General features: G+C 36.4%; 1 non-coding gene across 1 annotated transcript; it reads left to right on the top strand.

Annotated features, from left to right (window-relative positions):
• The first annotated feature begins 11,211 nt into the window (after positions 1–11,211).
• LOC138898299 (U5 spliceosomal RNA) lies at positions 11,212–11,328 on the top strand. The gene has a single exon (XR_011410763.1). It is a non-coding gene; the product is annotated as a U5 spliceosomal RNA (small nuclear RNA).
• The last annotated feature ends 4,441 nt before the right edge of the window (positions 11,329–15,769 follow it).

Raw genomic sequence — 15,769 nt, 5'->3', positions numbered from 1 at the left:
AATTTAAAGACGAAATGGGGGTGTTGGCCTAAAGTTCATAAAACGACTTTTTGAGTTTTGAACATCGATTTGGAGTCGGAATTGAGTGAAATTAGTATGGTTAAACTTGTAATTGGATGAGTTGTCGGATTTTGTGAGTTTCGTCGGATTCTGAGACGTGGGTCCCACGGGCAATTTTTGGAGTGTAATTTTGGATTTTGTGGAAAAATATTAGTATTTTGATATGGAATTAATCCCTATAATTGTGTGGACTGAATCAAATTTATTGTGGCTAGATTTGAGCCGTTCAGAAGTTGATACGCATAGAATGGGATTTCTGGAGCATTTTGATCTTGCTCGGAATTGGATTCGTCTTGTTCGAGATAAGTAACTCTTCTAATCTTGGAGCTGAGGGTATGAACCCTGAATATATGTATTATGTGAATTGTTGGGAGGTGACGCACATGCTAGGTGACGGGCGTGTGGGCGTGCACCATAGAAATTGTGACGAAATTGGTTCCGTGAAATTTTGTAGTCATAATCTTGGCATTTTCCATGTAGTTTTATGTGTTAAAGAAATTGAGCTGAGAATCATATTAAAAATCATGTGAGGCTATGTGCCAGTATTATTGAGACCCACAAAGGTCATATTACTGTGAATTATTTGTTTAAAATGAAATTTCATACTCAGTCATATTCATTTCATTGCATATCATATCTCAGTCTCTGTTATTTATTGATACATCATATCATCATTTTTGGGCTATTTTCATGACATTGTGAGCCCATGAGAGAGAGACTGGAGAGATTGATGACTGAGGGAGGCCGAGAGCCTGACTGTGAAGATATTATTATGTGGATCGGGGATGCCCGCCTGCAGCAGGCCTTATAGGCTTTATATAGCACATGAGTTGTCCGTGCAGCACGTGAGTTGTCCGTGCGGTTTATAGCGCTTGGGCTGAAGGACCCCCTCCGGAGTCTGTACACCCCCAGTGAGCGTGGTTGATATTATTGAGGGATGGATCTTCCCTAGACATGGATCTTGTCCGAAGTATTATATACCTGGAGATGGATCTTCTTCACGGGCTGGATTGGCCCTACTCGGTACTGAGTGACTGATGATTAGTTGATGTGTATATTCCGGAATGGATCTTTCCTGGGCCGGATTGGCCATATACAGTACCGAATGATTGGGCATGATGAATGGAATGTGTGAGAAAGTGAGATTGAGTACTCTGAGAGTGTGAGTACATGAGTTCATCTCTTAGATACATTGCATTGACATGCACACATGACATACATGCATAGAGATGTATTTTCCTCATGTTGTACGGTATCACATCATTCATGATTTCTCACACATATTGGCAGATGGGCATAGTGATACATTTGTTTACACTGGTTATCTGGAAAGAAAATGAAACATCTTATTTATTATTGAAAGGATTTTTGGAAAAATTATTGTTTTCAAACTTATTCATATTTTTGGCAACTCCGGTACACGATTTGGGTTTTCATTGATGTACTGCAAAGGAAGAACTATTTTCAGAAATCATGTTTTGTTGAGCATTTGATTGTTGAGTTATTTCTGGTATTACTTGCTTTATGTTGTTATGAACTGTTGTTGGTTATGGGAGTTGAACTCTGACCTTGGTACAAGCTCGTCACTACTTTCAACCTAACGTTAGGTTTGTTACTTATTGAGTATATGGGGTCGGTTGTACTCATACTACACTTCTGCACCTTGCTTACAGATGTTGGCTGCTGATGTTGCTATGATCGATGGGAGCTGGACTGAAGATGTACTTGCGTCCCGGCTGTAGCTGCCTCTTGTTCGTGGTAGCTTTAGATCTGTAAAACTCTGTTTATGTACTATTCAAACAGACTGTGTATTTATTTCATTTCCGCTTTGTAATCTCTATTCTTAGAACCTCATGATTTATACTACCAGTTCTTGAGAAATGTATAAGATTATGATATTTCATTACTTAATTGCTTTATAAATTGTTATTGGAATTGATTAGTGGTTAATTGGCTTACCTAGCGGGTCGGGTTGGGTGCCATCACGACTAGTCGGATTTTGGGGCATGACAAGGAGTAGCTAAAGAAACCTTGAAAATATTTTTCATTAATGTCTCACATTTTTTCTTATCCTTTAGAGTTACAAGATACTCCTTGCAGTTTCTCTTCCAGTGCCTATTCTTCTTACAATGAAAACATTTAGCATCATATACTGACTTCAAGATCAAATCTCCAGAAAGCTCTTTACCAAGCTTGTACCCCAACTTCTCAAGTTCTTCGGTAAGATCAATCACAAGATTGACATGGGGTCCAACTGGGGAGTTATCAATGTCCAACTGTGTATCAACCATTTTCTTAAGATATTCAATGATTGCAGTTGGATCCATATTCTGATGTTTCCTCTGGAGTTCAGAACTCATAGAAACGAGAATGATACGTTTAATAACAAGGCATTCTTCCAAGTATTTCTGATAAACCTTGGTGCCTTCAACATCATTCTCTGGTGGGACTAGCTTTGCAGTCTTATCGATCACATCAATGAGCTTTTCATGCACAAGAACAATTCTCAAATTTCTATACCAGTCATTAAAGTTTGGTCCTACCAACTTGTTAGTCTCAAGTATTTCACGCAATGATATAACAGACATATTGAGAAATCTAAAATGCAATAATATAAGAACATATTTGTATATATCATAAAGACATGGACTTTTATCTAAATAATATTTTCACTAATTATTTTAAACTATTTACCTTCATTATAGTCTAAGAAATCATTATTTCTGTTAGTGGAGTAAAGTAATCCTTTAACAATATATATGAGCCCCTTGGAAGTCAAGTCGTTTCTCACATATATTTCAAAGATAGGTATTCTTACCAATTGTATCTCCATACAATTTTCTTAAATAGGTCTATGCCAAATAGTCCCCTGGTAGTCAGGTCGATCCTATTGGCATAGTTGAGTTCAACCATCATGATAACAAAGAACTTATTAAATTTTATACTCCCCGGGTAGTCCAGGCGTCTAGTATAAAATTAAATAATTCTTCCAATCCATGCATCTAGTGCAATAAATAATTTTAACATATTCTCGAACTATAAGTTTTCTGGTTGTCAGGCCGCTCCTTATAAACAAGAAATAAATAAAATTATTTATTTTGATGGATAGCTTTACAATAAAATATCTTATATTTTATTTTTTAAGAACTCAAATTTTAGTAGGAGGGAATTGCTATTAAACCAACTTTTAATAACATGATGATCAATGCTTTTATAACACTTGAATTTAGTTCAAGTTGTCTACATGCTTAGTCATAAATTAATTTACATCACATGTAATAAATAATTCAAAATTATGTAACGAACAAGCACGTGACATAAACAAACGAATCAACATTCTTCTAACATGTTTATCTTATATATCACATAAAAATAATTCATGCCAGAATATTATTATTAGTTAACATCGCATGAACTAAGAACAATTAAAATAACAATAGAATCTAATAACCTATTATAGATTACAGTCGTATATAATACAAAATTTCAAATTCAAGTTATGAACTATCTCAATAGTTTAACTTATATGTATACATATTTTATTCATAATAAAATAATATTAATCCATATGCATTCAAACAATTTGACTATTGCATAAGACACATGTATTATGGTTTGAACCATTCAAATATAATCTTAAAATATTTCATAAATAAATTTTAGACACGAGAAACCATGGCTCCGATACCATTGAAGGATTGCATATAGATGTCCGTAACACGCAGCGGAAGAAAATAACAATCCTAGGCAGATTTTTTCGTGTTTAAAATTTATTTACATGTCAAAGATCGGATCTGAGACATACCTAGTGAATAGAGTCTCGTTTCAAAATTCTTCGATAGTGCGAAGACTCTATGTGTATCCACACCGAGACTGATCCTTGCTATCAACTATTTGATCAATGAAACCCGCGAATAAATTGAATGAAACTATGTGCTGAAATTTTTCTCAAAAATCTCAACTCAAAGGTAAAAAACAAGAAACACTTTTTCTTGTAATTGTATTTTTCTCTCTTGGCTTTGTATTGTATTTTCACTTTCACAAAGTGATTTTTCTTCTCAAGACTTCATGTGCCAAATTTTCTCTATCACCCTTTATATAGCATCACCTATAAACCCTTTTCCTATTTGATTGGGGTGATGATTTACTTGGGGTGCAAGTTTAATTCCAAAATTAAACTTTACCATAATATTTTATTGCAAAATATCAAATTCCCTTCCAAAGGGATTAACGACGTGACCAACGTCCTTAAGGACTTTGACGTGAAAATGCTGTCCAATTCCAAATTGGACTTCAAGTAATTATTTATTATTAAAATTACCAATCCCATTCTTATGGGGATAAAATAACCGACGTTGACTTTCACGTCAATCCAATTCTTAATTGGATTGATCAAATTAATCTTTATAATCTTTTATTTCAACCAAGAGATATAATTTAATTTTCTATTTCAAATAAAAAAAGTTCAATTTGTTCACAATATTAATTATATTCTCTGTGCTAGCAAAGAATATAATAATATTTTATTTGGACTAATAACTTTATTTATTTGACTAATTAAATTCTTTAATTCAATTGTCAAATAATAAGTTAACTAATCCTTAACAAAGATCAGAATACTCGTTAGTGTGCGACCCCATAGGTTCAATACTAAACCGGTAGTAAATTAATCATATCAATATACTAATCAAGGGTGGCGTCTAGCAACACTCCTTAACGGCCGGATAGAATGAAGTATACAAGTTACTCTCACGAACCAGTAGAAGAATAATTAATATTATCTTGTCTTTATAGCTCTGAGTCACCCTAGGATATGGTTCAACTGTCAAATCCTAATAGGCGACCAACTATGTGTGCATGTCAAATATAATCAACCATTGAATGACCTAAGAAACTCTTTTCTTCTTTTCATTCAATTGCCCTGGCCAAAGTCTTAGTTTGGTCGCTTATAATTCATGACAACACAGAGCTTAAACTTATTACCAAGAGTTGACAGATTCCATCTTGATCAAACACTAATTCTACAAGTATTTAATTATATCCAATATCCTTTCAACTATCGTCCTAGGGCCATATGTGTCTAGTATCAAAGCACAATAAATAACTTGTCAATTACTATGACGATCTCAGGTCAAAGGATCTTACATCACATTCTTCAAGAGAATATCCTATTGACAGTTTATGGTAATTCTAACCATTAAGAATTATCCAATGAGTCGGTTCAATGATCATATCTCTATATGCATCATCTATATATGTAATTTAGTTAATGATATCAACTAATCTTTATCACATAAAGACGATCACATAAATATTGATCTAACCGGATTACTAATGTCCAAATTAATAATCCTACGATCAAGGACAAAATTTAGATTAAATTGTAAGAGATTTTACTCTCATTATCATGATCTCCATCACGATGACAAGTCTCAAAATTTAATCAAGGACCTTATTAAATTTATCAAGTAATTAATAAACTTTGATAAAAGAATATCAAATGTCATATATATTTTATATCAAATAACGTTTACAAAAATATGTTTCAATCATCAAATATGAGATTGGATCTAGGGTATATCTACTATATCCCTAATAGCAAGGTCTCCATAACAGGTGTTGGACAACATCTACAACCCTCAGTTTCTTGAGAATCCAACCTACTGATATTCTCCCTGATGGGGATTCTATGTAATGACCCAACCGGTCATTTTGACTTTTAGAACCATGTTCCCCTAAATAAAACTTCCTGTATGTGCTTTTATTAATTTATGACTTGCGGGGATAGTTGGTTCGGGATTTAGAAGTGTTCGGGTTGCAATCAGAACACTTGGTTCCCTAAGTTAGCCTTAAAATGCTAAGTTTGACTTCGATCAATATTTTGAGAAAACGACCCCGGAATCGAGATTTTACGGTTCCTATAGCTCCGTATGGTGATTTTGGATTTAGGAGCGTGTTCGAAATTTTATTTGGAAGTCCGTAGTTAAATTAGGCTTGAAATGGCTAAAACAAGAATTTAAGTTTGGAAGTTTGACCGGGGAATTGACTTTTTGATATCGGGGTCGGAATCCAGTTTCGAAAATTTTCATAGTTCCGTTATGTCATTTATGACTTGTATGCAAAATTTTAGGTCAATCGGACTTGATTTGATAGGTTTCGACACCAAATGTAGAAGTTGGAAATTTTAAGTTTCATTAAGCTTGAATTGAAGTATGATTCGTGGTTTTAGCGTTATTTGATGTGATTTGAGGTTTTGACTAAGTTCGTATAATATTTTTAGGACTTGTTGGTATATTTGGTTGAGGTCCCGAGAGGCTCGGGTCAGTTTGGGACTTCTAACGAATCATTTTTGGCCTTTGGGAGATTGCTGATAGCTGCTGGTATTTTTCTTCTGATTTCCTTATACGCGATTGCGTAAGTTTGTCTGCGATCGCGTAGGGTAATTTGGGCAGAGATGACTTTGTTCTACGCGATCGCGTGAATTGGGATGCGATCGCGTAGGCTTAATTGGGCAGCTGGAAAATTTGTTCTATGCGATCGCGTGGGCAAGTTCGCGATTGCGTAGGTTGGGGCGAGCTGTGCTATGCGAACGTGTGGCTAAGGCCGCGTTCGCGAAGAGGAACGGAGGGAGGAGTTGGGCCACATGCGCTAAATGCTTCGCGATCGCGTAGGTTTGCGGAGTCAGTGCTTCGCGATCGCGTAGAGTTAATTTTGGCAGTGTTAAAATTGTGCTTCGCGATCGCGTGAGGAAGTTCGCGATCGCGTAGAAGAAATCACTGGACAGAGAGTTTAAGTTCTGATTTTCCATTTTTACCGATTTGGAGCTCGGATTGAGGCGATTTTTGGGAGATTTTCAGAGAAAACAACGGGGTAAGTGTTCTTAACTCAATATTGGTTAAATTACCCAAATCCATCATTGTTTTTATCATTTAATTGGTGAATTAAGTTGGAAAAGTTTGAAAACCCTCTTGGATAGATTTGAGGATTTGTTATCGGAATTTAGTAATTTTGGTATGGGTAGACTCGTGGTTGAGTGCGCGTTCATATTTCGTAACTTACGCTGAAATTCCGAGACGTGGCCCCCACAGATGATTTTTGAGTTAATTTTGAATTTTTATTGAAAAATGTAGTATTTTCTTATGAAATTGATTCCTATAATTTTTAGTGATTGTATCGAATTATTTTGGCTAGATTCGAGCCATACAAAGTTGAATAATCGAAGGAAAGACCTACTAATGGATTAAATTGGAGCAAGTTGAGGTAAGTCTCTTGTCTAATCTTGTGATGGGAAATTTACCCCATAGATGATTAAATTAATAATTGTTGCTAAATGTGGGGATTACGTACGCACGAGATGACGAGAGTCCGTACGTAGCTACTATCTATGCTAAAGTCCGGGTAGTTTAGGACTCAAAGCATGAATTATGTGTGTAAATTGTATCCTTTGTTTAATTAAATTATTTGAAATATATTGTGAATTGTTAGGGAAAGATAGTAAAAGATGAAAATCCTATATACTTAATTTTCTGCTTAAATTAATTAATTGTTAAAAGAAATTGTTCATCCTCTCGAATTAATCTTATAATAAATATACTCTCCTTTCGGAGGTACATAAGAAAATGTCCTCCTTTCTTGTGGAGCGAGCCGAACGCCTCAGCAATATAGATGCATCTATGGATCGCGCCGCACGTCCCTCGGCAGTGTACACAACACTCTAGATCGGGCCGTACGACCTCGGCAGAAATCATGCCTAATAAAAATAATTACACGATACCTTGATATTTTAATTGCAGCTTGTGAATTTAATTAATAGATTGGGAATTATTGCATTTGAAGGAATTTAATTATTTCTGTTGGTTAAATAAAATTATTGTTAACTCTGTGAATCATGTTGATTTAAATATTTCTATTTTTATTATATTTATTATTATTATTAACCCTTAGTGAGTGTCAAAGTCGACCATCTCGTTTCTACCTCTTCGAGATTAGGCTTGATAATTACTGGGTACACGTTGTTTACGTACTCATGCTACGCTTGCTGCACTTTTTGTGTAGGACCTGAGACAGGTACTGTTGTTGGACCTATCGGCGCGCACCAGCGTTATCCAGAGGCTTAGTGGCGAGCTGCTTTCTGAGCCGTTCTGCAGCAACTAGTGCCTCTTCTGGGAGTTTTATTTTGTCTATTTCATTTCAGACAGTTTTTATAACTTTTTTGTATAATCTACTAGATGCTCATACACTTGTGACACCAGATCTTGGCACACACACTAGTAGAATGTTTGGATTTAAATTCTGTTCTTGGTTATTTTAATTTACTAATTCTTCTCATATTGTCTAAATTCTTGTAAGTAAGAAGAGTTTAATTACTCGGTTAATTTTTAAAGAATTGAATATGGGTTTAAATTACTAGTTGGCTTGTCTAGGTGTAAGTGTTAGGCGCCATCACGACCTATAGGTAAAATTGGGTCGTGATATTCTACCAAAGAAGACCCTCCAACACATGAAAGATTGTTTGAAGGGAATGGATTTGTGCCATATCTTGTTCCCCGTACAATTCTAGTTGGTAACCTTTAGTGAGATGTTTTATAGGCATACTAGTTGAAGAACTAAGTGGAATAAATTTGGGGCTCTTCCTAAGTTATTTTTTGAGAATGGAAATGAACATCACTTATTAAACTGAACTTTTTTCTTCTGGAAACTGGATGTCATACAATCTGAGGAAAATATGCTATCCTCTTTAGAGACCTACGGTTAAGATTGATCCTTTTTGTTATGGTAATTATGAATTAACTCCGAAAGCAAAATATTGGATTACCTAGCAGGCCATGGTGAAGGCAGGATTTCTGCTAAGAGGGTTCAAACAAGAAAAAGTTAAGAAATTAAAACAAAATGTCGCCAATGGTAATTGAACCATTGACCTCACAAAGATTTTGAACACCCTTAATCACTAAGCTACGCTTTTGGGCTATGTCAAGGGGATTTAAAATATAATATATAGAGGCACAAACCGAATTTCACCTTAGATATACAGTGTAATTTTTGCGGCGAAGGGTTCGGGTGAACTCCCTTCTGCCCCACTAAATCCGCCCCGGCAGCAGCAAGGGTTGCAGTGTTGCACATTACTTCCCCCCCGTAAATTCAGCAACTTTGCAGTAATCATACATTTAGAATGACCTCAGATACTAAACAACACCCTTAATCCAAAAGATGATTTGCTCAAATTAGGTTTCAGGTGAATTTTTCGTATTTTACTCTTAAGAGATTCGAGAATCTGTTTTTTTATGTATCAAGCGTGCTATAAATGAAAAAGAAAAGAAAAGAAAGGAAGGGGAAAACAAGCAGAAAGTGGATGGCTTACTTTTACTTTTCTGACCAAATAGGGGAAAATAAACACAAAATGTCCCTCATCGGCTGACACAAAGAAAACTGAGGATCAGAAGGTGTATAAAACCATAGCAAGGAGTTTCATTGAAACATACTTACCTGGACGGGGTCAATAGGCGATCAATAAGACTTATGGCCTTGGTTGGTGACTTCCATTGCACCTAAAGATGGCCCATTCATTATTTTACTCTCAATTCCATTCGAAAGCGAGGGTAACATTCATTATTTTACTCTCAATTCCAGCTTCAGCAAGATAAAAAAAATTGAAAATATAAATTATTTACTACTGTTAAAAGGACACAGCGTTGATTTTTTGTAACATTTTAAAAGTAAGACTACTCTTTTCCATGAATAAGAGAGTATGACGTTATTGTATGTGACGTCTAATCTCACACAATTCTACTTAGGAATTATAGTAAATCAATCTGCTCTCTTTCGTGGTTATATAGGATCGATTTTGTCTAAATTGTGACTTTTTACAAAGGAAGTCAGACCTTATTTCCTGAATTATTAGAATGTAACTAGCTTCAATCTTAAAATAAAACCATTTTTGGAGACTTGTCATTAATAATATAACTCAGAAAGAGGTAATAATAAGTGGCCAAGTAATCAGATGGTGGAGTGCAGTGCCACTGCTTTCAAAATTTGCATATTTCAGGATAACATTGATAGATGCTTTGCCTAGTCTAGGAAATTAACCATTGGGTTCTCCTTGTGAGAATCTCATATTTTCTGACCAAAATTGACAAATATAAAAGCCGTTCTGTTTTATGCTTAGGCTGAGATTCCACATAGCAAAATGCCGTTCTTCAAGAATTTTGATATCAAAAAGGGACATCCTACCATTGATTGTGGCCAGGATCTTCCAACCTGGTAGAGGCAATCAGGGGGGCGGATGCTGTGTTTGAGCATCGGGTTATTCTGAACCTAGTACTTTCGATGGGGAGCATAAATTTATGTTTAAAAATTCACTAAAATTGCAACAAATAGTAGATATAAATCCATAATTTTAAAAACATAATCGTTCAATACTGAAAACCTTAAAGATTGAACCGTAAATTCTGTATCCGCCTTTGAAGGCAATTAACTTGGTCCAAATTATACTATAGTGTTGAACCTTTATTCACTGTAAACATCATTAGCAAACCCCATCACATCATCTTTTCAAGCTTGTGGAGCAGCCTGAGATTCATCATATTTTTCCAAACCTCAAATATAAAAATGGGTAGATAAGTGAGTCCTCATCACAAGGAGCAAGTAAAATATCACCAGCTAAGTTCAAGGAGCTCAACATTGAGCAGCATCACTAAGTTACTAAAACTTGGTGTAATATGGCGGCAAGTCCTTTCTCTCAGTCATTTTCTCATATTGACCTTTTTCAAGATAGGATTGATCCAACCTGTGCAAGTTGAAGACAAAAAGGAGGAATATCTAACAAATAATTATCCTATAACATCATACACTTTAGGCAAGTCCACTACAATTGGTTACAACTTAAATAGTTATCAAATACACTTTAGTTAGATTACAAATCATGCAGAACCGCAAAAGTTGTTTTTATTTTGAAAAACTTGTAAATTCCAACCATATAGTAATTGCAGGACTGGTGAAGAAGGAGAAGAACAAGAAGAAGAAAAGCAGAGAGAAACATACTTTGAAGCCTTAAGGGAAAAAAGAGTGATGTGCGTACCACATCGAAAAGAAAGAGTAAATCCAGACTTTGTTCAAATATAAAAAGGGAACCACTGGCAAGTGAAGAACTCACGCAGCCACGCAGTGAGCACAAAGCGAACTATTCTTTCGCCTTTTACTAAAGAATACCGTGTGCGCGCTGCACTCAGTGGCATACGCCAATTTTTGGAGGAGTTCTCTTGTTTAGAGTACCCCCTACAATTCTAGTTTAATCTGCAAATTTGATGTTTTATAGGGATATATTCAAGTAGAAGAACAAAGTGGAAGGATCTGTGGCTCTTTCTATGTTGACGAACTTCACTTGTTAAACTGAAACCCTTTCTTCTAGAAACTGAATATCCTACTGAGAACAAATGTATCATCCTCTTTTAGAGTCTTTTCCATGACAAAGTATTGGTCACTGACCTATGTTTAAGATTGATCCATTTTGTTATGGTAATTATTAATTAACTCCAAAAGCATATTAATTGGATTACCGGCAGCAGGGGGTGCACATTATTTTCTCCCAGTAAGTTTAATCACACGTTTTTGTCATTCTTGCTAACTTTAGGTTCTAAACAACAGCCTTAATCCAAAAGATGGTTTTTGGTATTTTACTTTTAAGAGATTCAAAAAAATCTGTTGCTATATCCGGCATCCGTAACGGAGCCTGACTATATCCGGATTCGCACCGACTAGGGCCCATTCTAAAGGAAGCGTTCCCTACCAACAATTTTTCCATACCCAGGCTCGATTAGGTTGAGATTCCACATAGTAGAATGCCGTTCTTTAAGAATTTTAATATCAATAGGGGATATCGCGTCAAATAAATGGTTTAGTTGACTGTTGAACGATTAAAACCAGCATTGATTTGAAATTTTGAACCAAGATAACTTTAGCACCCACTATTTACATCAGATAAGACACTATAACATCCTACCATTTATTTACTGTACATCATTAACGTACCCAATTGCATCATCTTTTCAAGTTTGTAGAGCAACCTGAGATTCAACATATTTTTCCAAACCTCAAATATATAAATGGGGTAGACAAGTAGCAAGTGAAAGATCACCAGCTAAGTTGAAGGAGCTCAGCATTGAGCAGCATCACTAAGTTACTAAAACTTGGTGTAATATGGCGGCAAGTCCTTTCTCTCTGTCATTTTCTCATATTGACCTTTTTCAAGATAGGATTGATCCAACCTATGCAAGTTGAAGACAAAAAGGCTAACATATAATTGTCCTATAACATCATAAATTTAAGGCAAGTCCACTACAATTGGTTACACTTTAAATAGCAAAATCAGTCTATGAAATTTAGCATCTGACTAGACCATTTGTAACAAACTAATGAAGTGATGATTGTCTTGTAGCTCAGACATAAAGTTCCCCCATCATAACAAACTGAAAATGATATGACAGCAAATAGTTGATTACATGCTAACCTACGATACACATTCATTGCTGAATACATCATCCTCTGGTGGAACCTTTCTAGTTCTCATTGTCAGAGAAAAGTCTTGCATTAGCAACTAATAGAATGCAACAAGAACAGATTGTTTCTATAGGTAAATGACTTATTCTCCGCACCAATGCACCACAAATGTACTTCTAGGTCGCCTTTAATTCCTGCTGTTTCCCATACAAACTTGAAAAGCCCCAGAACTCTGCTTAGCTGCTTTACCCCACTCTGCAGTATATTCTGCTCATTGGATGTTAAGATCTTTCCCATGCATAGACGGAACTTGTCCCCACGACCAATTGCGCATAAAGTCCTCAACAAACTTCAACTTCAATATCCCATATGTTGCCATAAATATAATAAAGAAGAAGTGTGAACACACATCGTGACGAGTGACCCAATGTTTTACTCAACTTCTTGTGCACTAAACTCTCCTGGTGGCGAGTTTCCTTATATCCAATGCTTTTGTCTATCAGAACATCCCTAATCTGATAAAGCCCTTCTTTCATGGCCTCAAGCTTCTTAACCTCCGAAGTTAATTTTGTCTCTTCACCCAAGCAACTAATAAGGTCGAGAAACATTTCAAGAACATCTTCCCACTTGTGAGAAGTGGGTGACTCTGCGCCTTTGGCAGGTGCGAGGCGCATCCATGAAGTGGATTCAGGGTCATAAGAAGTGGCACTTTCTAAAAACTTTTGACAAGTTGCAACTATTTGCTGCGCCATTTTAATTTCTTTACTCGGACACCTACTATTTAGAAAATCTATCTCAGATTTCAGTCCAATCAATATCTCCCCGAGTACCCCTGTCCATATCGGGTACTTTGTGACCTGTGCACATACTGATTGCCTGACAAGCTTCTTTTGTTGAGCAGACACAATCAAGAAGTTTGACACTTTTGTGAGAGAATCAATGGTAATCGATTCCCTCTCGCTAGCTTTACTGAAATACACAGGCTGGTCGTATTATAAATCAGCTAATGCTTCCATCACATTCTTCTTCATCCTTTCTTGCATTGACGGACACCCAACAAAGGTCCTAGCCAGTGATTTAAAAGTAGTCATCTTTTGTTTCAAGCTCTCATCATAAACTCTCGCGCAAGTGGCTCAATTTTGTTAATTTTGAGAAAGCTTTCTCATACCATTCAGAAGGCAAAGACTCCTCATGGAATTCTTCTGGGCCGTGATTGTATAAGGTGAAATATGATATGACATGTGGTCATCTAAAGGAAAGACACGTGGAACCCAATATGGGGATGGCCGAAGACCGAACACAGCCATTCCGCTTGTCACCGGAAGGGATAACGTTCATAAAGGTGTATTAAATGCTCTGCGCCCGGTAGCATTTAATAAGAAATATTCTGCAGCATTAAGAGCGACGGCCCGTTACAGAGAATTTGACATTTATATTCACCATTACATCTTCATCAATGACCCTCATAATTGATATTAAAGGAGGGAACGATCCTAGGACATCCTTCCCTAGACATAGCTATAAATAGTGAGCCCAGTTATCATTGTAAAAGACATGAATTTTCTAGCTAAACTTACACTACATTCTATACAATGCTTAATACAATCTTACTTTCCCGCTTTTTAATCTCATCATTGCTGTGCCCGAAAACTTTGTTCCCGGAACTGTCATCTCTGGTGTTTCATCTACATTTTAAGGCTAAGTATTGTACATTTCTTCAATTATTGCATTATTTCAGGATCAAATTAGTTTACTTGTCTAGAAATAATGTATAAATTTAATTGTACCATTTTACGGGTAAACAGTCTGGCGCCCACTGTGGGGCCTAGACAGTCGTGCAATTAAATTGATCCTTGTCTTTTTTACTAAAGTGATTTGATTATTTTATCTTAGAAAAAATCACAAAAAATGGCAGATAACACTATTAACAACACGCACAACCCTGAAATTAGAGGGGATCAACCTCATTTCGAGGATTCAATCAGTGACACCCGCAATGAGGAGAATGACGCCACACTGGTGCATGACAGGCAGTACCCTCGACAGATTCGGGAGACAACTCCCGATGATGCTGACGAAGAGCATGTCGTGGATGCGGTGAGGGTCCTGCAAAAGCAACATGCGATCATTCTAGGCCATCTCACGCAGCAGGATAAGGTTATGACGGAGCTGAAGCAGGCGCTATCGGGGGTTTCGAATAATGCAAACAGACGAGATCCAATTCCTCCCAGGGTTGCTGAAAACCAAACAACGCAGAGAGTCGACAACAACACTCCTGGGGTGATGTTGGCTCCGAAGGGGCTGGGGGGAGCGGATCCGGTCTCAACAACGAGAACGACCCGTTCAAGAATTAAATTTTACGTTTTCTGAGTTAAGTAAACGCCCACATGGACCAAATCCCGGGCGCGCCACCACTATTGAAAGGCCCGGACTCGAAGAAGTATACTCAATTCCCGTACAAGCCGAGTGCGGCACCAGAACTAATCCCGAAGCAGTTCAAAATGCCTGAAGTGCCAAAGTATGACGGGACTTCAAACCCACAGGAGCATATTACCACCTACTTGTGCGGTAAAAGGAAATGATTTAGCTCCTCACAAAATTGAATCAGTGTTGCTAAAGCAATTTGGAGAAACTCTCATATTTTTAATTTTTATTCCATATTTTTAATTTTTATTTTACTCTACAATATCATACTATTATTTTTAAGATCAGCTAGCTCTTTTCATAAATTAAAAAATTACATCAAGTGGAAAAATAGTCCGATGAGGTGGCTCCACGATGTTACAGAATACTCAGAGATTATGCAAGGCCGAATCATTTTGAAGGAGAATCAAGTGTGAGAAGATCACCAATTGCAGCAAACAACTTTAAAATTCGCACAGGCTTGATTCAAACCATTCAACAGTCATGTCAGTTTACTGGTGATGCGAGTGAATATCCTCACACCCATCTAATTAATTTTCTTGAATTAGTTGAAACTCGCAGGTATAATGGAGTCACAACTGATGCTATCGGGTTGAGCTTTTTCCTTTTTCATTAAAAGGTGAAGCAAAAATATGGTTGCGAAGTCTGCCAAGAGGTTCAATCACTACATGGAACCAAATGACTCAAAAATTTCTTAATAAATATTTTTCACCTGCAAAAACATTTAAAATGAAGCAAGAAATCAATAATTTTATGCAAACAGATTCCGAACCTGTATACCAAGCATGGGAAT

This window comes from Nicotiana tomentosiformis, chromosome 8, assembly GCF_000390325.3.
Source record: "Nicotiana tomentosiformis chromosome 8, ASM39032v3, whole genome shotgun sequence".
Taxonomy (NCBI): Eukaryota; Viridiplantae; Streptophyta; class Magnoliopsida; order Solanales; family Solanaceae; genus Nicotiana; species Nicotiana tomentosiformis.
The sequence above is the reverse complement of the archived record's forward strand: the minus strand, read 5'-3'. Positions and strand labels throughout refer to the sequence as shown.